The sequence below is a fragment of the Nymphalis io genome, chromosome 2 (genome assembly GCF_905147045.1).
Source record: "Nymphalis io chromosome 2, ilAglIoxx1.1, whole genome shotgun sequence".
Lineage (NCBI taxonomy): Eukaryota > Metazoa > Arthropoda > Insecta > Lepidoptera > Nymphalidae > Nymphalis > Nymphalis io.
This window is the reverse complement of record NC_065889.1, coordinates 1,571,852-1,597,761: the sequence shown is the minus strand read 5'-3', so window position 1 is coordinate 1,597,761 and position 25,910 is coordinate 1,571,852. Positions and strand designations below refer to the sequence as shown.

The window sequence follows — 25,910 nt, the reverse complement described above, 5'->3', positions numbered from 1 at the left end:
TCTGTCGATACTCGAATCGTAAAAGCATTGGTGTATCATTAAAGTTTTTTGTCTTATTGCTATCTTATCCCCATTATGTTCGTATTTATCTCGGCAAAGCTATTCTGTAACTCATTTTATTGCTCAGCAATGAAATGTTGACAGCCAACTCATGGTAATTTACTATTTTGATGCGTTTATTCTTGAAATGTTATAATTATTACGGCCAATATCACATAACACTTTCTGACATTTTACGAACAAATTTAGAAGAAATAATTTAAAAAAAAAAACAAATTTAGAACAAATAAAAAAAAAGCGCCACCCGAGAAATTCTTACAGGCCATCGGTGGTTTTCTTTATCACCAATTGATATTTTCTGATATAAATTACATTATCAAATCAAAATATACTTTACCCCATACTTAGACTTTTACAGAATTATGTTACATGTAATTGAATTATATTAAGTATAAAAACTTTATCTATGAAAAGTACATACATGTGTTGACTTTCATGGTGATCGGTAATAATATATGTTAGCCTCAAACAGCTTAATTAACTTACCTATAATAATTTACCTATCTATAATCAATTCCTGATATAAGTAAAAAGTGGGGACATACTACTTAAGGTAGACAATTATTCATAGTCAAATTGAATTGCAATATTCACTATTATAAATACCTAACAACCAGCTTCGATATTTGGTAGCAGAATATAGTGACTGAAGGACACTCGCAACCCACAGCATTACAAAGTGGGCTTAACAACCGGGCACCGTAGTATTATTATATGTATATTTGTGTTCCTTATTTAAAAATTGCTTCCACAAGCATTTTTTTTAAATAAGTTTAATATTACATAAATGATGGCAATGGTGTTCATTTTTTAAAGCAAAAATAAACAAAAACGAATATTGAACATTCTCGAACTTTAAAGTTCATGAAATATCATTTGTGCATTAACCGCCAAATTTATAGCCAGGAACGCCATTTTGCGATATGGAGGACATTGAACCATCTTCGACGAAAGAGTTTTTATATGTTTTCGTTTATTATATTTTTTTATTTTTTGGTTAACTGTGCCTTATGTAGACATTTATTTATTGCCTGTTAATAATATAAAATTTATGGTTGAACATTTTATTAACAATATTAACACACATATTATCATTAATAATGCTACGAGATTAAAAAAAAGAATAAACTTTATTAAAAAAAAAAATCGAATCAGTCATAAAAATAACAATTTAAAATATGAATTAATTTTTTTATAAAGAATTAAAATTGTAATTTTTAAACTGATTTATAATTTTGCTTTGATGGCTAAAAACTTGCGTCATAACAGAGGTGTACAACACCATTTCGGGAAACGAGCGGGCGGACAAAAGTTAGGTTTGATCTACAAATGTCGTAAATCCGCTACGGTTTATGAATTTACCGGCTTGTATATATTTTTAGGAAGTAGGAACATGACTATAATAGATAAAAATCAGTTTGTTTCACGAGCTATTTTCACACAGATATTAGATAATACATACTATACTAATATTGTAATTGTACGTCAGTCTATCTATTACGATTTCACGGCTAAACCACTGAACCGATATCGATGAAATTTGGTATGAAGAACGCTTCAACCCCAAGTAGGGGCGTTTTTATACCTTACATTTGACGCCATCCCCCTAAACAAGCTGGCGAGAAGTAGTTACATAGATTTTTATATTCTATTAATAAATACGAATGTAGGTTTTTTGTTACTTACGATTTCACATCTTAAATACTCAACCAATTGTCATGAAATTTTGACATGAACGTTGACATGAATACCTTCACATCCCCCTTCTTCACCCGTGGACGAAGCCGTGAGCAGGAACTAATTTAATAATGCTTAAATATTTAACGATATATATATTATCCACAAAAAAAATAATATTTTGTATAGCATTACATTATAAATTATGTAAGTAAAGTTTAAAAATTGAATCCGTTGAATTTTATACTATATAGTTAAAAGTAATAAATATATGTTATCGGTTGTACGCATGTACTAAAATTAATACAGTTGTTGAGTTTCTGGTCAGTTTTATTGGTGAAAACCACATTCCTAAGCAATGGTTTAATAGATGCGATAAAATTATAAACTAACGACTTTAAGGTGCTTGTAAAAGTCAAATGGAATTATATTATTTTACAAGCCTTTTCCTTTATACTGACTTCCTAATAGAAATAAAATACTAAAATTCTCTCACAATAAATATTTATTCGAAATAAATAATATATTCGAATTTCGAATTTGACTTGAAAAAGCAACTCGTGTCTCCTAATTAGTTGGCGATTACAAGTCAAATATAGAAATACTTGTATATAGGACTCTACATTGCTAGCAGCGCTAACAATAGGTAATTATTAAAATGCATTATATATTTAGTAATAACAAAGTGTGATGTGTAGGGTATGTGTAAGTAACATGATAAGCTACAGAATTTTAATAAAAGTACTAAAGGTTTTTAGTCAATGACAAGACCTTTATGGGCTGTTCAATTTCGATAGATGCCACTTACGACATTTTGAAAAATAAGAACGGTGTCGTCTACGTCACTGCTGTTTTGATACAACATTTACTAAAAGTCGAATAAGTTTCTTTTATTGTATAGATATTCGAATTAAAGGTAGATATATAATTTATTATTATATATATGTTTAAGGAATAAGTACTATTTTTTTTAATTTTTAAATTTCATCAATGATATGTACCAAAAAATATTATTTTTATTTTTACTAGCTACCCGCCCAGGCATCCCACGGGTTCAGCAAAAAAGTTTATATTGAAGGACCGGAATACAAAAAAAAACTTGTTTTTTGGGCCAGGGGAACCTCCTTGGACTTCGCAGATCAACTCACCAAAGTTTTATAACAATCAGATTAATGGCTCAGGAGCGCATTGGACAGACATAAACGCTCATTTTTATTTCATTTATCAGTATTAATCGTTTTATTTTATACATTCTCTACACTTGAACCTAATGTATTTAATTAATATGCTTGCAAGCAAACATTTAATATTCAATAGTTAATTTAAAACGTAGAAGCAGCAATTAATAAACATGTAGAAATTACGACGGCTGCGTTCGAGCAAGTCGCGACTAATCTATAAGCATGCACTCAGCTTAATATTAAAAAAAAAGGACAAAGTATTTTAGCTCTTATAACCATGACAGTAAGATTCATTATATATATTTAAAAATGTATATAGAAGTCGGCGACCAGTAATACTTGTAGTGATTCAATTAACACATTCAAAAGGCGTTGCCGCTTACTAATTTCGTGCCCCACGGCTTGGCAAGTGTTAATAGTGTACACTCGCTTAATAAATAACAGAGTTTTTTTTAACTTATTTTAAGTAGGTAGCCGGACTGGAAATTTGTCATTGCTATTGGTTTGCAATATAGTGTCTGCATATGTATCCTATGTGTAAAGCCATTATAACAACATGGCTATAAAATAACCGGTGACCGTAAAACATAACTAGAAGCTACAAACCATCGTCTAACGAAAATAAAGTAACGGCCTGTAATTGTCCCACTCCTGGATTAAGACCTCTTTTTGTTGAGGAAAATTCTTGGAGTTTATTGCACCAGAACACTCTAATGCGGGTTGATAGACACACATGTGGCAGATTTTCATTCGACACATGAAGGTTTTCACGATCTTTCCCTTCACCGCTGAGCACGAGATGAATTAAAACACAAGTAAATAAAAAATCAGTACCGCTTGCCTTGATTTGAATCCGTAATCATTGGTTATGATTTACGTATTCGAACCACTGGGCCTTCGCAGCTCATACGAATTTAAAAAAAAAATTAAGCAAATTGAAAACTATTTCAAATATAGAAAGAAACTGCGAATAAAATATTCGTAATAAAACCTTTTTTGTTCATGAACCACATTATATTACTAGTACAATTCAATAATTAGTTTAATTTGATTTTAGTTATGTCAACAGAGCAGAATTTATTTCGCCATTAGGAATACTATATTCATAATAACCTGACAAGCATTTGACAGGTCCATATTATCATGACACAAAGAGCCATTATAAAATGAATTGATTCTCATTGAAGGTCAAATGCAATCAATGAAATAATATAAATATACTTTCTAGAATCGAAGCCTATCGAAATAAAATTATTTGTGTTCAGCAGTGTTATTCTGTTAGAACTCTCTTTATTACCCTTCACTCACTTCACCCGTGAAATGTTGACAACCGACTCTTTTTTATAGAATAGGAAGACGGACGGACATATAGGCCAATTGATGGTTAGTGGTCACCAACGCTCATAGACATTGGCATTGTAAGAAATGTTTACCATCGCTTCCATCACCAATGCGCCACCAACCTTAGGAACTAAAATGTTATGTCCCTTGCGCCTGTAATTACACTGGCTCACTCACCCTTCAAACCGGAACACAACATTACCAAGTACTGTTGTTTTGCGGTAGAATATCTGATGAGTGGGTGGTACATACCCAGACGAGCTTGCACAAAGCTCTACCACCAGTCAAAGACTTAACAGAATTGACAAAATATTATATTCTGGTGACATAATATTTTGATGAATGCATTCTTGAATTGTTATAATTATTATGGTCACTGTCGCATATCACTTTCTGACATTTCACGATCGATTTCTAGGTTGAGTTTCGAGTTTCTTCTAACAGAATACGTATATATATAAGTGAGTATTTTTTTTAAATAACGCAGTAAACATATTTGATACGAGGTACAGTAAATAGTATATTCGATCCACGTATCTTTATATGAAATAAATAATTTTAATTTGAACTGCCGCAATACTGAGCTAAGTAAGCACTGAGTAAGCAGTGCGGGGTGCACTATTCTTAGGTATTGTTACATAATTATTTACATAAAGACATTTTGTCAAATAGATCATCTGTTCAGCCAAGGCGTTAGAATTGTATAAACAAAACAGTTTAACCTTGTATAACTTAAAAAATGCATATAATCTGTGCCCCTTACTCTTTGTCCCAAATGGTGTTAGCTTGTTTTAAGTCTCAAGAAATATATCGCATTGTAATCTTTGAATCCGAGTTTCTTTTTGCCTTAAACCCACCACAAAGGTTGTGAATATGAGGTTTAGCGCCGATTTGGAAAACAGATAATATATTTGAATTTTTACGCATATCTCAAAACCTGTAAATATCATTTTTTTATAGAGATACGGACTTTTACAAAAAAGTCGCCTATGTCTTCGGGGTTCAAGCTTAATACCAAATTTCATCAAAACCGATTCAGTGTTCTAGCCTTGAAAGCGTAATAGACAAGGTTACTGTCGCATTTATAATAGTAGTATCAGCCAGTAACAGCCTGTGAATATCCCACTGCTGGACTAAGAACTCCTCTACCTTTTTGAGGAGAAGTTTTGGAGCTTAATCCACCACGCTGCTCCAATGCGGGTTAGTGGAATACACATGTGGCAGAATTTCAGTGAAATTCGACACATGCAAGTTTAGTCACGATGTTTTCTTTCACCGTCAAGCACGAGATAAATTATAATAGTAAATTTAGCACATGAAAATTCAGTGGTGCTTGCCCAGTTTTAAACTCAAGATCATCGATTAAGATTCACTCGTTCTTACCACTAGGCCATCTCGGCTTTATATTAGTATGTATTTCATTGTTATATGTGGGCGATGACATTGCTCCTACGCGTGATTTAATGACGCTCAACAATTTGATATTCAAATGTTACAGTAGGATGCTGTGACTAAAGGAGTATCGTTGGCCTGGACATGCTTTTGTTCAAGGTATCGTGGCAACTTTCGGCCTTACTTAGCAACGTTATTCACCAGGTGATTCGTTAAACAAAGCCATGTCTTCTTCTTTCGAATGTCTAATCAATAACGACAGAAAGAGAGAATAGGGAGACAGAGACAGTTTTCAACAAAACAGCCGATATGCAACGCTTATAATGCCGTACAATTTTAACATACGTATTTAATTTTTTAATTTCCGACAAATCTCAATTTTTAGCTGTAATAGGTAATTAATAATATTTATTGTTTTGTTACCAAATAATTGTATTATAAAACAATATTAAAGATAAAAATAAATCGCTAGAATGAAAGCGGAGATAGTCAGTTCAGAAGACAATTAAAATGGAATGATCTTGTATTTTTGTCTTCGAATGAATAAAGAGTCATTCATTCGTTTCATTCATTTTTATGGATATCCATCAGCATTTAAGGGCCTATTGCAACATGGGGCCCTTCCGTGATCACTGCACCCTCTACTTTATTAAAACACTTTACTACAAATCTGGATTTAAATTGTGCTTTTTTTTTATTTTGGCCGTTAAATAATATCCAAACGAGTATAAAATAATATTTCACAAATGAAAATTAAAATACATTGTGATTCTACGAAAAAAACTACAGAGCGAATGGTCCCCTTAAAACTTTTAAGGTTACATGAAGTATATGAACATAGTGTAAAGGAATTTGAACTCTAACATGTAAACAGTAGAGTTCCTATCATCAATATGTGTAATTGTGTAGGATGTTATATGACGTAACTTTGAACGACCTCCACGGTACATTTTTGGTTGTTACAACTTTTACTTTTTGCGAACGCTACTCATACGACGAGCAGGTACCCATTGTTTTATCTCGTAACAAAATATCTCCAAATTAATAAATTCATTTAATATAATCTAAATTGCATAACAATATTCATGAAAAAGCCTGTTTATTGTTAAAAACATTTATATCAGGTAACATTAGGTTTAGGTTCAGAGAAGAATGTTTGTGTGCAGAAGAAAAATAAATTATCGATACAAATATTATAAATGCGAAAGTAACTCTGTTTGTCTGTTACGCTTCGGCGGCTAGAACACTGAACCGATTTTGATAAAATTTTGTATGAAGCAAGCTTGAAGCCCAAGGACGAACATAGGCTTCTTTACCTAATACCCGCCCATCTCCCCCTAAAAAGCGGGCGAATACTAGTATTATATAAAAACTGTATACTCATTACCATACATAAATATTCTTACTAACGAAAATACTTAAATATGTGATATAAATTTATATAAATGTGAAAGTTTGTGAGGCTGAATGGATCTTTGTTACTCTGTCACGCAAAAACTGTTAAACAAATTTTGATGATATTAAGAATACAGATAGCTTGACTGACTTAACATATAGCCTACCTATCACCTGTACTCTTCCATCAAAAGCTTCCTTAATCGTGGGGGGAATATTAAGTATATCACATACTCGTATTATGTGATATACTTAATATCATTGTCATTGTTTTTATTAAATAACTTCACTTAGATACACTACATGAAACTCACTATATAACCCTTGTAAAATTAAAATGATGCATCGTACTTGTTTCATACAATTAGCGAGTACTTTTATACACCTTTAAGAGTTTTTCTTATTTTAGAACTAAAGTAATATCTTCTCGTGTCTAATATCAATGTTAGTGTTTTTATAGTTTGATTACAGCGCCATCTATCCTATCCTAGGATAACTATGATATACCTTTGATCGAATAAATACGATGTAACTGTAACCACAATCCATCAACTTATTTCTTAAGTTACACGGTCAACAGAACATCGATTATATATTATTACGTAAGATCCTTTTGACCGAATTTCGGCCACGACGACCAATCCGAAGGAGTCAACTACGCTGAGATATTACAGTGCACAAGTGTGTGCGCAAACACAGGTACATGTATACTAAATCAGATTTGAACCCAGATCTGAGTCTACCATATAAACGAGTCACTTAGAGCAGTATATACATAAAAGAGGAAAACTTTTGTTACGTAATTCGTTTAGTACACACATTAAATGAACATTCTTTATTTTTAAGAAAATATTATGCATTTCTATCAAACAAATATCAATTATGTAAATCCTAACTGACTTAAAATAAGACTTTAAAATTATTGTAGACATATTTTGTAGACACACTGTGGATTTTGAAAGATGAATAACACAAAATATCGTCCGATCATTTGGTTTTTTACATCAACAAGATTTTATTAGCATATCCCTGTGCACACTTTAGCACATCACAGAAAATAATATTTATCTACTCCAGAAATTAATAATGGCCTTGTTACAGTAAACAAAAAATATATCGAAAAACTAAAACTACGTATCTACAAAAGGTCGTAGGTCTTTGAACTGGGATGTAATATAACAGTTCGTGTTGATTTTGATGCGAAAATCGTGACGGATTTGACTCACAATTTTAAGATATAGCATTTAAGATTTTATCAATTAACTACCGTTGTATTTGATTGTTATAGTTTTTATGTTTCTTACGTTACAAAATATTGATGTTCCATTACGATATTTATGATAAACGCCTGCGGGGCTTCAGAAATCGAAAGTCGTATATATGCATGCATATATATCATTACGTAACAGTGGTAAACTACCAGCGCAGTGATTAAGAAGATTGCAGATTTATTCCCAGGTACGCATTATCGAATTTTTATGTGTTTAATTTGAGCTTATAATTCTATTCGTTCTCATCGTAATGAAAATTGGTCCTTACTTTACTTATTAATTATTTGATTTGAAAAAGACTATCGCCGTTTTCCTGTATGTTAATGTTCTGGGATATGTTCGTGTCTTTAAGAGAAGCTTTTCCTTTTTGATGATATCGTGTATACTTTAATATTTTTGGCATATAAATTATACAATTTACTTATACACGAAAAATACTAAACATAGTATTTTTCGTAAAACGTTACTAAACATAGTATTTTTCGTAACATTATTTTCCTTATTAGTTTTATATAAAATTCAAATTAGATAATCTTGTATAATTATATGATGCATTTTTTTTTGTAATTGTAGTTATTAAATATAGAAGTTGGCGATATATTATGTGAAAGTACACACATGTATTCTTACAGGTCGTAATCATAGCTTCTAAAGTAACGCTTAATACTTGTAACGCAACGAAAAACGCAACACGGCACGAGTTCGAGTACATCTGTCCGCCGTCCTTGCGACAGCCGTGCCCCACATTCAGAAACGTTTGTATTTGAATATAATATGCTATTGCAAGCGAGTATATCGATGTCATTGCATTAAAACCATATGCTATTTACAGTATATAGACAATCTTTATTCAATATAGAAGCATAAGACTTTATTGATTGCCAAACATATATCACCAGTTCGGAAGGAAGTACCTTAGACCTGGAACCGGGGAAAGAAAATCGACGAGAGAAAATATGTTCTTAATACATATATAGAAGGAACTAATATTTATTTTAAAGTAATATTACATAAGATAACTGTCTGGCAGTCTGTATTTAAACAGATGTATCAAAAACTTACTGTTTGTAATGTTTAACTAATTTTTTTATGGTAATCTTTGTTGGTAAAATATAACTGATTAGTGAGGCAGGCCTAAACATTTCTTAGCGAGTGATTAGAGTAACAATGTTGTATCTTCTTCTTTCGAATGACAGAAGGAGATAAATCAGTATTACTAAACAGTCACTAAGGAATGTTTCTAAGCGGTTCTTCTCTTTAGAATTTGGATTCCCAACATTACATTTTTAACCTTTTAAAAAGACGATTCATGTACGTGACTACTTGAATAAAGTATATTTTGATTTGTATGTATAATAGATAATCTTGCACTGAGATACCATAACTTGAAAACGTTAGCTTCGCAAATGGTTTCGATGTTTATAGCTTCGCTTGTGTATTGAAGCTATCTTTTGTATGTAATAAAACATAAAACAGATGATGAAACGAAAAATAATGAAAACATATTACAATTATAATCAAATATGAATCGCGCCAAGATCGTTCTGAAAACAATGCAGTTTTATCTTACATATTATGAATTGAAATGTGCTTAGATATTAATTATTTGCAATAACCGGATCAACTAACCAGTATGGTGACTAAACTTGTCAGAGGCTTGTATTGCAAATAACTTTGCTTACTCAATAAGAAACTGGTGTACAATTTGTAATTGGGTTGAGTTCAAGCGGCCCTTCGTAGAGCTTTGTGAAAATTAAATCTTTGATAGTTTCTAGGCTTATCCAAACGTCATTATAATGATATCAGAAAGAGACACGTATGTATGTATGTAACTACTAATTCGCTATATAATATTAATTAGATTAATCGTTCATGAAATGTATTAGGTATGTGGAACGTAAATATATCAGATTGTACATATCTGACTGGCGGACTAAGACCTCCTTTACTTTTAAGGTGAAAATTTCATCACGATTCTTCAATGTGGGTTAATGGGTGGGATACACATGTGGAAGAATCCGACTTTGCAGTTCATCAAGAAAGATTTTTTTTAATTTAAACTTATAATGCAAAAGAAAAAACATAAACTGCCAAATATATTATACATTCTTAATTCTTAAATCATTTTCAACAAGATTCAAGATGCAAAAAATATAAAATGTCTTCAAAATCTAATATACAGTCTTTGTCAAAACAAGAACTCTGTCTCAATGCAAAGATTACACCAACGAGAATATATTAAAGTCCAGTTTCGCGATGATGTCATGATCATTTTATATCTTAGCTTTGTGATATTTTAAGAAAAATTTGCATTATTAACGTTTAAAGACATCCTATGGCAATCGAATTGATTTTTTTAATCTTTGCACTGACATTTGAGAAGCATATTAAAAAAAAAAAATTTATTAATGATCCAACAATAAGTTATAATATATTCGTTTCCTGTGTGAGCGTAATACGTATGTATTTACAAAGCATTGTAATTAACTTAACATATAGATAGCCATGTTTATTATGATACAGGACAGTGATCTTTTTATAGCACTATTTATAAATTCATCAACCACCTGATACTAAATATTGATGAGTTTTGCTTGTCTTCTCTTTAAATTAAATATATTTATAGAATACTTTCGTCTAGAGGACATTTCAATATCAATACAATATGGTGGTTTTTAAACTTTAAATTCAAAAAGTTTTTAATCTTGAAAATGTATATGCTACAAAGTCGACGATGATTCAACATCGGGACCTCTAGCAGTAAACTTGAATTGAGACGCTGTCTTGTTGTGACTCTTGTTTTTATGATGCGATTTATTGTTACAACTAACTACACGAGAAACCGTTACGGGAACTGTACATATTATAACAATTAATTTAAGCATAACCGCTTAGATTGCTGATCTTTATCGTGGATTACTTAGCGCCCGAACTTCGTGCAAGTCACTCTGCGTAAGGATCACACTCATCACATACTCTGCTGTTATACGATGAGTGAACCAGTGTTAATACACGAGCATGTGCACGAGGAACATAGAAAATAGATAGAAACTTAGTTCTTAAAACCCAAGGTTGATGGCGCATTGACGAAGACCTTCTTTGTGTGATCACTTACCATGAGGTTGCCCGTTAACCTTTTAAATAATAAAAAAAATTACAGTAGATATTTTTCAAATGAGTAAGGTCCACCTGCTTGTATGTGATCGCCTTCGCAATAAACATTGATACTGCAAGAAGTACAAAGCGCACAGGGTATACCGTTCAAGCGATGATACATAATGAATCGTACCCTTGTAGCAGTAAATTTTATTCCTTCACGTTGCTTCTCCGCAGTTTTGCGGTAGATATTTCACAATCTTTTCATAACGCAGGTTATTATTGACAAAAATTTTACAAAAGAAAAAGAACAGGAAATGACATTATGCCAAAAAGAATTCTCTTCCAATTAAGTCTTAATCAAGCATAATGATGATACCCACAATACACACAAAATTACCTATTCGATATAAGAAGGTAAGATAAACTAAATAAAGGGAGAAATTGTGTGCAAAAAGTATATAAGTTGTAACTTAAGAAAGTTTTTTTATCATCGTTCGTAAATTACTTTTTGTTAATCGGTTTTCTTGCGTCAATGGGAAGTAAGTTTCTAAGCCCCACAACCTTCGCGTGGACGGAGTTAGACATAAATTTCGGTTTCCTTAATATTTCTTCACCGCTGAACACGAGATGAATTAACAAAAAGTTACAATAACTCAAAAAAACTCATTAAAACAATCCCCCGAACTTAAGGTATATTTCGATCTCTTGAGTCTGATTTAAATTTTTCACATAAATTCAATTTCAAAATCCCGATAAGTCCAAACAAAATTACCCGAACTTCGTATCTCTGACGATCGTTCCGAACATAATGATCCGAAAAATATGGGTTGTGTTCGAGAAAAACGTTATTTATGAGTTATTTTTTGCGAAGAGTGATGAAATCAATTATGTCAGAGTTAGGGAAAATACGCCGCTAAAGCGAAGGCAATTCTCCATGCCATTTTTTCGTACGAAATGGTCCCGACTTTCTGGAATCACTGATTACCCTAAATGGCCACTTGCTTCAAGAAAGCGAAAATTACCAAAAAAGTAAACATCTTGAAGCGCTCTCGTGGCGCTCATTGGGAAAAAATTATAAGACAGCTATCCCGAAAAGGTAATTCTTTTTATGCATTTCAATGTTTTCGGACTCCAAAAACCGGTTATATGATTATGATTACTAAAGTTATATATCATTTGCTAGCGCCGTTTAACATATCTTATGTGATCTCTACAATGCATGTGACTAACCATTGGTTATAAATTAAAAAAATAAATAAAAGCTATGTACTACAACGAATACGTATAATCAATTTTTTTTGTCACTAAAACGAATTTTGCTAAAAAATTAACTTCTGAAATCTCCACGCGTTTAAAAATCATTAGTAATATTTTTTGCCCCACATATGTCAGAACGTAAAGTTCTTTACAATGTCGCCGTATTTATACATTATGTATAGTCTAGGTAAGTAATGAAATTTATTTTCAACATTAAACTTTGTGTAACGATTGTTAAAACGTATTAAAGAAAGAAAGTAAGAAAATGAAATTAAAGGTGAAAGCATTTTTCGCTGAAGAGACAGTAATTCCAGAAGATGGGCATGAGGGTTGTGACAAACGAAGGTATCATACGATTTGAGATGAATTGCTTACCAAATCGTTCTTTACAATCGTAACCTTCCTTTTATAATGAAATCTAACGCAAAAATAAAATAGAATAGAATACATAGACTATAGAAAATCTCTGAAAAACTATAAATATAGACTTAAGCGTATATGACGATAAAAACGGAGACTGTCGACTTATCATTCGCTCCATGGTATGGTGGTCCCACTTTATGTCTAGACCATATATATCCGAGCGGGAATCCAAGTCCATTGGTGAAGGAAGCAGGTTTAGTCGCAGTACTAATAAGTCTTCGATAATTACAACTGGTTATGTTTTTTTTTACAGCTTATATTATTGGACTGAATTTAAATTATTTTTATATTCAAATTATTACATTAAAAAACCGTCTAAAATGTTTATTTATCTTAAACGTCTAGCATATAAAGTCCTTTATAAGGTACGATTTTATTTTATTTTTAACAAACCGACATAAAGTTTTTTTGAATCACGTCTGAATACGTTCAATTATTGAATGCAAAAAAGTTGAATAGAATAATTCATGAATGAATATATTTGAATGAATGACAAGGTAAAGAGAATAATAAAAAATATTAAAGGTTTAATAAAGCGGATGTCTTTTAATGGTAACGTCCATTATTATATTGAATACCCAAGTATTGTACATAATACTGAAATATATAAAACATGATATATAAAATTATTTGTATAGTCATCGAATTTATTATATATGTAACTAGCGGACCCGGCAGACTTTGTCCTGCCATACAGTTTTTTTTTTCATTTAACGACATTCTGACAGCAGCGCCACCTAACGAGTCCCATTGTCTTTTTAAAACATCCAGGAACCCATTGAAATATACACACAAAATTTCATCCAAATCGGTCCAGCCGTTTAGGAGAAGTTAGGTGACACACACTTATAGAAGAATTGTATATATTAAAATATATATGTATATTATTTTCATATATGATTTATAGATTTTATTAAGTATTCGATCAAGTTACATATTATATGACAGCTTAGGCAGTAAACCCTATCGTTACGGTCAATTATTATGAATTAGCAAAGACTTAAACCATACATACTAAAGATAATTCAAAAACTTCCTTATCCAGTTAGGCTCTTTAAACACTTTTGAATCGTAATTTTATAAACAAAGGTTGTATCATAAATTCTACTGGGGAGAAACTCCGGCAAGAAACTCGGTATACTTAAAATAAAAGTAAATTACCCGGCCTGAAAATTATGCATACTTATATCTACATTTATAATCTAATGTTATTTATAATCTTTATCGGTTTTTTACGAATGATTTTAATTTAAAATTAGAATTATAATAGATAAACAATCGGCCACTGAAATCTGATCAATGGCTAACGACCGTCATCAAACAAGTCCAGCGTTCCAATAACACGCAACGGTGCTGCCACACGAACAAATGCAGGAAATCTGCGTACTTTGCCTTATATAATAATACATTTTAATAATTATATACGTACTATAAATATGTACATACATAAATAGACTATCCAAGTTAGTTTGCCAACGGCAAAAATTTAGTATGTATTAAACTTAGATGTTTTCATGTGCTTAATTTGTGTTTATGATTTATCTCGTGCTTGAAGGTGAAGGAACACATCGTGAGGAAACCTGCATGTGTCTAATTTCATTGATATTCTGCCACATGTGTATTCCACCAACCCGCATTGGACCAGTGTGGTGGAATAAGCTCCAAAACCTTCTCGTCAGAAAAGGAGAGGAGGCCTTAGCCTAGCAGTGGGTCATTCACATTCACAGGCTGTCACAAACTTAAATGTTTCGCAAAATCAAAGTCTGCAGTTGGTAAGACGAAGTTTTGTGAGTAGAAACAACTCACTATGCAATTATTCCACCATCTGTAATTTTCTTATTTGTATATCAGTTGGAAAGACAATTTAGTTAATGCAATTACAGACTCTAAGATTAAGGATATAGCTTCTTAAATCCAATGACATTTAATTGAACAAAATAAGAAAATATTTACACTTCGTACGCTTAAAATAACGCAAATGCGACCATTGATTCAGGTGACAAAAAGACCTTAATATTTTCCGTCTCTATTTCGAATATATTTACATAAATATATTCGAAATATTGATATTGTATTTATATAATATATATATATATATATATTTTAATAATAATGAAAAGTCAAAAAATTCTTTACGCAATTTAGAAGCATTTACACATATTAACTGTTAAAAATCTACCACTGGTTCGGAAAGAAACACCTCAGACCTGAGAAGCAAACGTAAGAAACTCAGCGGGATTTTTTTTTTTTTTTAAACAATTGTTATTTACAGTGTAATTATTTATATTTTTATTTGAAACGACCTGGAGGCGATCATTTCCTGTCCAAGCTGTATTATCATCTACGTCACAAGACTTTTAACAAACATACGTTCCTCAATGATTATACTGAATTTTGCAATTCAACGTTTTTGAACGTTTTCTAGAATCATGTTATTAAAGTTTATAAATTGTCCAACAATTTTTTTTAACCTTAGTCGGGTAACATTCGTGTCTTGCTTATGATTGTTCCTGGTATAGTATAACCACTTAGGAATCTAGAAATGATTGATTATAAATATTTGTGAAAAAGAAAATTTAATAAATAGAACCTATTATCTATTGAGATATATTCTTAATGGCTTGTAACGAATGTTACCCGACTACACAGGCTTAAACATTTCCCGCACGTTCGCATGGCAGCATGATCGCGTGCAATCGGAACGATGGACTTGTTTGATGACGGTCGTTAGCCATTGATCAGATGTCAGAAGCCGATTGTTTATCTATTACAATTCTAATTTTAAATTTAAATCTTACGTAAAAAATACATTAATAAGTCGTTCTTGTAATTTCGTTATGGACTTTTAATCTAAGCAATAAAAACAATAAATTATCAAAATAATGTAAAGTAAAAAGGAACAGCCTATAAATATCCCACTGCTGGACTAAGACCCACTCTGCTCATTTGAAGCTTCGTGGATACACATACACATTTGGTAGATTTTTATCCGATACCATGTCCTGAACTGTAAACACAACGCACACGAAAACTTAGTCGCGCTTCCCGGGATTTCAACCGGCAATCTTCTTTAAAGATTAACGAATATTCTACTGGACTATCTCGATTTATTTTATTATCATTGTATCTATATTTAAAATGTATGCACTTAAGGCAGTATTTAAAACATAAATAATTAAAAATCCGTATTCTGGTACATATGTCGATACCAGTTCCTGCGCCATTGAAGTGTCGTCCGTAACGAGTCGATCCGAGATAGCCTTTACATTCCCATCTAACAGCTTGTTACCCAACAATAAAACGACCCTTATCACAAAGGATTAAGGTTTATAATTGATATAGAAATAGCCTTTTAAAACAGTTTCACGTTGAAATTGTATTTCATCTTGTACATAATTCTATATGCAGTATATAAATATGGCGACATTGTAAAAAATGGTTTGTTATCGAGATTATCATAAATCAGAATCTCCGCTTTATTTTTCTTTAGTTTTTTTGCGGTTTTTCGTATCAGATATTCTTTTGTCTTAGAGAAAATGCGTCATGATGTTTTTTCTAAATATAGCTATTCAATACAACATATAACTTACTTTACAACTGAATTATTTTAATATTCCTTGTTTATGTTATATCGATAACCGAATAATTCCAATTTTTTTGGTACCTACCAATATAACTTTCAAAACATAGAATATTTTCGTGACAACTTATATCGTATTTATCACTACTTTTAAAATACAAAATCAAAATATACTTTTCTCTTTCTTTAAGTAGGTTCTTTCACATTTAAATGGTCATTCTCGCTTGGGAATATTCTTAATTTTTAACTGGTAAAGCATAACACTTAATAACTAATCGTTTTATATTCAAATAATGTTTCGGTACCATTTTAAATAGTTTACATTAATTAAGAACACTCATTTAAAAATAGAATGATTTAAATTTGATTTGACAAAAGTTTTTTTTTTAATTCAACATAAATTTGTTTACATGGTAGCTATTTTAGACTTTATTTATAAATTAAATGTAAAGTATTTAAAACATAATGTTGCATTCTAACCTCAATATGTGCACATCCGTTACTTGCATGCAATCATTTCTAATGTCTAATGACGCTTAATAACACGACTGTCAATGAGGAGGCAATCATAACACAAGAATTTAGAAATTGTTGTTATATTGTAGACAGAAGTAATTATCTTTTATTCCGTTGATCATTGTAATACCTATATATTTTTTATTTTATAAATATGAAGTGCAGGCAGGCAGACTGCTTGATTGTAACTGGTATATGAATGATACCCACCAAAATGCTTCATAAGTCAATAATTAAGATTCCTATGCCTTAGACGGCGTGTTTTTGCTATAAATTTGTACTACAAACAAATAATAGATTCCTATTATTTTATTAAGATATTGAGTTAACTCAAACTCAAACTGTACAAAGTAAGTTGTTTACGATTAATGATTAGAAAAAAATATTGAATTGATTGAAAACACCTTTGTTGTAATATATATTAACGATACTTGCCGTTCAGCGAAGTGTAAAGCAACCACCGGTTCTTTTTTTTTTATAGTATAGGAAGGCGGACGAGCATATGGGCCACCTGATGGTAAGTGGTCACCAAACGCTCTTAGACATTGGCAATGTAAGAAATGTTAACCATCGCTTACATCACCAATGCGCCACCAACCTTGGGAACTAAGATGTTATGTCCCTTGTGCCTGTAATTACACTGGCTCACTCACCCTTCAAACCGGAACACAACAATACCAAGTACTGCTGTTTTGCGGTAGAACATCTGATGAGTGGGTGGTACCTAACCAGACGAGCTTGCACAAAGCTCTACCACCAGTAAATACGGATATAGATTCTACCAAGACCGGAATATAGATTCTACCAAGAAGAGCTTACAATATACTCAGCACTCAAGGTACTCATTTTCATCTATATATATGTAGTATTCATATATTGTATATGAATATCAACGAATACTAACTCCAAACTCTTTTATCATCTATATAATCTTGTACACTATAACATACCATTTTTTTTAAACATGAACTTTAAACTGATTTACTTACAAATATATGTAAAATGAGTAATTTAAGTTTAATTATAAATAAATTCAATTTGCAATAAAGTTTATTACAATAAGAATAATAACATAAATGCATTAAATTTAAAAAAAAACGCATTACTTTAAATGAAACGTACATGAAAATTAATGGGTGAATAGCAATTACTTCTAAGTATATTGGACGTAAGCGACTGCTAGACATATTTCGTACGTAGTTTATGACAAAACGCGACAAATATGTGTGCACGAGTAAGATCGTACAAATCGTGCGTGCGCATACGGTCAGCTAACTCGTCATGAAATTACTTAAAAAGTATTTTAATAAACATGAAGAGAATCAAATGAATCTATTACAGATTTTGTTGCTTTTAGTTTAATTTTTTTTTATGAATTGAAAAAAAAATGGATTAATTGTTAAGTGTGTTGTATGCAAGACTTACTATAAAATAAAAAATAGAAACGATACCAAGGTGCAAAGTTCTTATACACTATTATAAAGATTTTTATTATAATAATATTATACTACTAAAGTATATCCTTAATAATTTATATAAGCAAAACATTAAAAAAAAAACTTTAAACGTGGAGTCACATTTTATTAAAAACAAAACTTTTTCAAAAAGACTAAAGCTCAACTTTAAAAATAAATGTAATGTTTGTGTAATATGTATAAATAAATAGAAATTTCAGCTTGAGTTTGCGTGTGCGCGTTTGTGTGTCTGTGCGTGTGTTACCAGTTAGCCTTGCATTATTAAAGTTGTAAGAGCATCCTACGAATTTGATTTATTAAATGCCCGAGCACGCCGTAATAAATATGTTGATATATAAATTCAATACTTATATTAAGTACTACTAAGGTTTATTTATGTATAACGGTGCAGAATTTACTGGGCGTCGTATTTCTAATACTAAATATAGAGCCGTACTTACAATAATTGATTAGAATATCGCGGTTAGTATTAAGTTACAATGGTTACTGAAACTATAATTTTACTAGTGGCTAATTAAATAAAGGAAATCGTAAAATATATCCACATGCGTTTTCTACAAAGACTTATGCCGAGAATTTTAAGGTGCGTCTCCAACAAACAAAAATTATCAATTTTTGTATTTTCAACACGAGTTCGCAACAACAGATTCTGGCTGGCAACAATAGTGTCAGAGCTTTTCAGCTAATTTTTGGCTATATATTGTCATTACACGTAGTCGCCAATAACCAATCATTTGGCACAACCATTATGCAAATTATTACTTAAATTTATTATTTATAATATGTATAATTAATTAATTATGTATAATTAATTTATTTGAGATGAAATTGACAGTTGGTAATTTGACAGTGCAAATTTCATATTTAATATGCGATTCTTATGTTATTTCTAGCATTAAAACGTTAAAGTTATATTAAATCAACGTACGTATTCATTTAATTTACATTTACTGGTGGTAGGGCTTTGTGCAAGCTCGTCTGGGTAGGTACCACCCACTCATCAGATATTCTACCGCAAAACAGCAATACTTGATATTGTTGTGTTCCGGTTTGAAGGGTGAGTGAGCCAGTGTAATTACAGGCACAAGGGACATAAAATCTTATTTCCCAAGGTTGGTGGCGCATTGGATATGTAAGCGATGGTTGACATTTCTTACAATGCCAATGTCTAAGAGCGTTGGTGACCACTTACCATCAGGTGGCCCATATGCTCGTCCGCCTTCCTATTCTATAAAAAAAAAAAAAATAATATTTATTGAAAACGAATACAATATTAATATTACCTGGTAGTTTGCTTTCAAAAAACAAGATGGCGGACACTCGTGGCGGGAACGCTTCGTCACATTGTCGTCTTAACTGTAACAAGTAAAGAAAAAGCTTAGTTTTTCAAAGGAAAATTTCATAATTGCACAAAAAAAATGTTTCAACAAATTTTATTGAATATACTTTTCTCTATTAAGAAGTAAAAACAAATACACAACTTTGACGTTGAATTGACGTGGACTCGCACAAAAATGGCGTCTTGAGTGTCGGCAAATTTACTATCGAAACTTTGCCAATAAATTTGAATTTCTAATTTGTATATATTTTAGTTTATATCGCTGTAGTGGAGTAAACATTGATATAAAATTTTCAAGGTCATGTTTTTTACTTTTCATAATTTATCAAACATAGCAATTATAATTCTATTGCAACATAAAACATTTGTGTTTATCATAGTCGCTATCGCACATCACATTGTTGTATTTTTATACCATCCGGCATTTACCGAATGAGTGGAATCCGTCAAATGAAAATAAATTCTAATCAGGATCACCAAAATGTTCACAGCTTTAACCTGTAATCGAATAAAAAAAAACAATTTCTATTTAATATTTGAATTACGAATAACAGTTCTATGACTAACAATATTAATAAAAAATACAAAATGCAAGTATCATTGTTGCACATTGTTTCAAATACAAAAAGCTCACCGTTATTAATACAATCGTCATCGTCTCTCATCACCTTTGTATGTAGATATGATGACAAGATAACAATACGGTTACACGCCTACCGGTATCTAATGCTTCAATATCACAAACACGATGATTTTAATCTTAGACACGAAATATATCTCGAGAGAAGATGAATGAATTTTATTTAAGTGATTTAAAAAAGGAACAGGTTATTATACTTTTAACGAGTGTTCTTTTTAATATTAGATATGGATATTAAGAGCTGAAAATCGAGCTCAGAGGCGTGCCATTGGAGAGACCTATGTCCAGCAGTGGACGCGAAAAGGGTGATGATGATGATGATGATGATGATGATGATGATGATGATGATGATAGGGATATACTTATAATATACTTTTTAATAAAACCTAGTTATTCTTCACTTTTTTATCTTTTGTATCTGTTATTTTTTTAATCTTTTATAATTAAGGTATCTTTGCTTGTTTGTGTTTCCTGATTGACGCAAAAACGAATAGACATCATTATATTTAGATTATTGCTGTATATTTCAGATGAACAAAGCCTTATTTTACCGTTTATACGTTATCTATTTTTGATGTTTGATGTTATTAGTAATCGAGAATATTAAATCACATACGCAAAAGATATAAATCTTCTTAAAATTTTCTTCTATAACGATCTTAAAGATCTTCAAAATGTCTACGGAAAAGTTCATATCTATATTTAATAGATAGACTGTAGAAATAATTCTTGTACTATTTTATAAATAGTAACTAAAGAACATACGTACAAATCCATCCGATGATGTATTTGTACGTATGGCTTGTTTATACTCTAATATTAAGCCCAAGAAATACGCACCAGAAGTCCCGCTCCGTGTTGGCTATACATTTGTGATATTCTGAGGCAATTTTTCACATGAAAATCTGGATTTAATTAAACAAACAGTATTGAACCCGTAAAAATTGTCACAGGACTATCTTGAGTTAAATAGTTACAATCGGTATACCGTACAAATGGTAACTAAGGCGATACAAATCTACGATGAGAAATTGTTTTTATTATAACCGGATCAATTTTAAAATCCATATGTTTATGCTTTATAACGATATATACGTGTATGCAACGACGAATACTTTATTATTTATCAGTATAATAATGTGGTTACGATGACACACGTGTACATTGTACTTATTGATTAGAATTCTTGTAAAGTACAAGCTAATAGAAAATATATATACATATTTTTTTATTACTCATTTTTCATCAACAGGAATTTTTCGAAAGCTCAGCACCCAATAGCAATACTCAGTAGCACTATGCTTCTAAGAGCGGTCCAATCCAGTTTCAAAGGCAGGTAAGTCAGTGTAGCAATAACTTAAACATCAAGACCTTAAATTCCATTGTTATCACCGCATTGACTTTGAATTAAGGTACTGGTTCTTATAAAAGTAATAGATCGTAAACATACCACGACTGAGCAAACGGAAAGAAGCTATTTAATATAAAATATAAAAATAAAAAAGTTAAATTAATGATAATTAAGTATCATGCAGGAAAAATATTCGTTAAGCTTTGTTACTTGTACGCAGTTTCGGATACAATTAAATTATCCGACGACAACGTAGGGGTTCACTGTAAAAGGATAGCCGGGAACAGGCACCTTGTTTTATAACATGCATGTTTTATATTAAAACATATCTCGCGATGAAAACTTAATCAAGCAAAGTCAAGACGGCGCGCTATTATAAAAACAGGAAACAATCATGACACTCCAAGACTGAGAAGTTGAGTAAAAATTTAAATGCAAAATAAATAAGAAGTCAGTCATAAAGATTCGCACACTTGTACCGGAAGCAGAGAATACATAAAACAAATGTTCAACCGATGCCGCACGAGATGTTAATTCTCTGAGTCACCAGACTATTGTCATTCTATGCATCACTGTATGCTAACAACGCGACTTGTAAACGCATTGAACATCAATCAATACCTAGAAATGTGGTTTCTACTTACTTCTCTATATGCAGAGTTCATACATGCGATAAAAAATGTTCGAACCGTTGGTATACAAAATATTGTAAAGAAAAATACCGAAAATTACTAAGAATTATAAAACAAAGTGCCCCCGCCGCGTCCGTCTGTCTGACCACGATAAACTTAAAAAGCAGTTATATGTATAATGTTACGATATAAAAGTTTTATATTCACCCTTATTCCACCCGTGCGAAGCAGGTACACGTAGCTTGTATAATAAACTAGTACATTTTCAATCAAGTTTCATTTATATAAAAATTATTTACATGAAGGACTTAGATATACAAATTAAAATGAAAAATAACAACCGTATAAATTATTACTTGAAATGACCAAGAAATGCAAGAATACTTGCAGTATTTCCACTTTGCATTGCATTCTCTTGCGTAAAACAGTGGATGCAATGAGACGGGGTGTTATATGTCATAGAAAGGTTTTTGCACTATTGCAACATCGTCCAAGTCTAATGCTAACGAAACAAAGATATAATTTGGTATTTGAGATGAATATTGGTTCGGATCAGCATATTTCGGTACCAAAATCAAAATGATTTATTCAATATTGAAGCATTACACTCGCTTATTGATAGTCAGTCCAGAAACTACAACCGGTTCGGAAAAGAAACACCCAGCCCTGAGAAGAACCGGCGAAAGAAACTCAGCGGGTTCACCGTTCCGGCCTTTCCTTTTACGAAAATTCTAGTATATCCTTAGAAAATATACCATTTTTTTATAGTTCTCCTATATATCTATCGAAGACCTAAACCTGATTTTATTGTTTATACGTATATATATTTTTTTATAATTCGTGTGTCTGACGTAAAAACTATAGTTTCGATATGCCTGCGGCTTCTATTACTTCATTATAACTTGTAACCATTATTGTAACAACTTGCAAAGTAAATATATATATGTTATAGTTTTGGCAGCATTAGAACTCGACAATTTTCTCGACTATGTTAATATAAAAAGAAGTATCTAAGAATATACAAACATTTTTTTTATTTTAATGAAGGATTAGAATAATAATAATAATATCCTGGGACATTGTTCACACACGGCCATCTGATCCCTAATTAAGTTTGCACAGAGCTTGTACTACGGAAACCAGACAACTGATATACTACATATATTATTTATTTTTTTTTGTAAATACATACTTATATAGATAATTACACCTATACTCAGGACAAACAGACATGTTTATGCACACAAATATCTGTCCTGGGTGGGAATCGAACCCACAACCTTCGGCGTGAAAGGCAAGCATCCACCAGCCACAACCGGCTCGGCTCGATTAGAAATAAGTAAACTTAAGGTTGCTCTGTATGGAAAGACACGAAATTTAAAGTTTATTATTCCACATTTCCTTCACAATATCTTATTACTTTTTTTTACTAAATAATTATTTATAAAACATCAAATCTTCTTTTAAACGTCATTTCTATTTTTTTTTTAATTATCACATGTAGACTATTACACAAAACTTAAATGCCAGTATCAAGGCAAACATATCAAACATTAAAGAAATATTACAATTATTTCTTTAGAAATGTATAAAAATACTATAATACCCTGAACAATACAATACATAAAAATATATTATATATATAATATATGTTGTTAACAAGATATAATGATAAAAATATATTTTCGTGTGTAGTGACAAAACAGCTGGATTAGTAGTAATTTTTAAGCCGAAAATTAAATTTACCTCTCTATTATATTAGTATGATATTTTTCTATATCTCTATTCATAAATCCTTATAATGATCATACATATACGAGACACACACAAACATAGTAATTTAATTAAAATATATATGCATTTTGTGTCTAATTTTATTGAAATTCTGCCACATGTGTATTCTACCACCCCGCATTGGAGCAGCGTGGTAGAATAAGCTTCAAACCTTCTTCTCAAAAAAAAAGAGGAGAGGAGGCCTTTAGCCCAGCAGTGGGACATTCACAGGCTGTTACTGTTACTGATATATATATGCATTTACGGCCATAATCAGATAAAATTACCGTTATTTATGAAATAAAAAAGTTCATATGACCATCGAAATCAGTGAAATAAAACATGCATTACACGCATATTCTAATGTTATCAACCTGATAATTTATTCCATCAACATAGTGTTTGTCATCCTCACGTGAAAATTTAAGGTTGTGTACACACGATACAAACGAACTTAAAATATATGAATCTCTCCCTTTACTATTAACTCTTTAAATACATGTGTCTAGAAAAATATGCATAAGAAATTTACATTTATAATTATTTAGCAATAATTAATGAATCATTATTTATTTATTTGGTAAATATTTTCGGTTTAATATCATTGTATTCTTAAATATAAAAAATATAACGAATTGCTAATCTATTTCTAAAATACAACAAATCTCTTTTTAACAATTATATTCGATTGGTACATTCGAACAAAACCTTATATTCATAATACAAGTTCTAACAAACTACCAAAGCAAACACATAGAAACGATCATAAAATCATGGTTTACACAGAAAATGCAACATTCCGAAAGATTATAATAAATGTTGCTATCTGCGCACGTATTGCACATGTCATTAAACAAATGGGTGCATGTTAAGCCACATTGAGATGCGAGTACGTGAAATATGCACGTATCGTTGAACGAGAACCTTCCGAATGACCATTTTCTATTTTTTTTTTTCTTTAACAGCCAGTGTAGAGTCAATTTTCACTTTATAGTTTACGCTTGAATAAAAGAAAAAATCTATCTCGGATGATATTTTCTCGGATTTAAATTGTCTCTGGATTCGCATGAGTGAATCAAAACGTTGTAAATTGATATAGATATAAAATGACATAGAGAAGGCAACACCTAAATCCAGGGTAAGCAACATCTGACCCCGTAGGAAAACTTGTCGTATCTACATTTTATACTTAAGTGCATAAAAACAAAGCCGATCTGTTACTTTCAATTTTGCTAATCGATCAATGAATAATTTATATTATTATTTGAAATTGATATGTTGTCTGTATTTTAAAATGACATTTGCCAAAGACTAACGAATGATACAGAAGAGACACGACATTTTTACTTATTGTGATAGATACTATTATGACATACAATACAAATAGTTACGACCTCATTTGTAAACGTTGTATTGTGACTGTTTAGTTAAACACTGATTTCTCTCTTTCTGTCATTATTGATTTGACATTCGAAAGAAGAAGACACAGCATTGTTTAACTAATCGCC

General features: G+C 31.2%; 1 protein-coding gene across 4 annotated transcripts in view; it reads right to left on the bottom strand.

The window, feature by feature from the left end:
- The window catches only part of LOC126777152 (uncharacterized), a 73,048-nt gene that overhangs the window by 16,686 nt on the left and 30,452 nt on the right, over positions 1-25,910 (bottom strand). For all 4 annotated transcript variants that reach the window (XM_050500080.1, XM_050500099.1, XM_050500089.1 and 1 more), the window contains exon 3: positions 19,951-20,023. The gene's annotated coding sequence lies outside the window, so the exon portion shown is untranslated. The remainder of the gene's footprint in view (positions 1-19,950; positions 20,024-25,910) is intronic.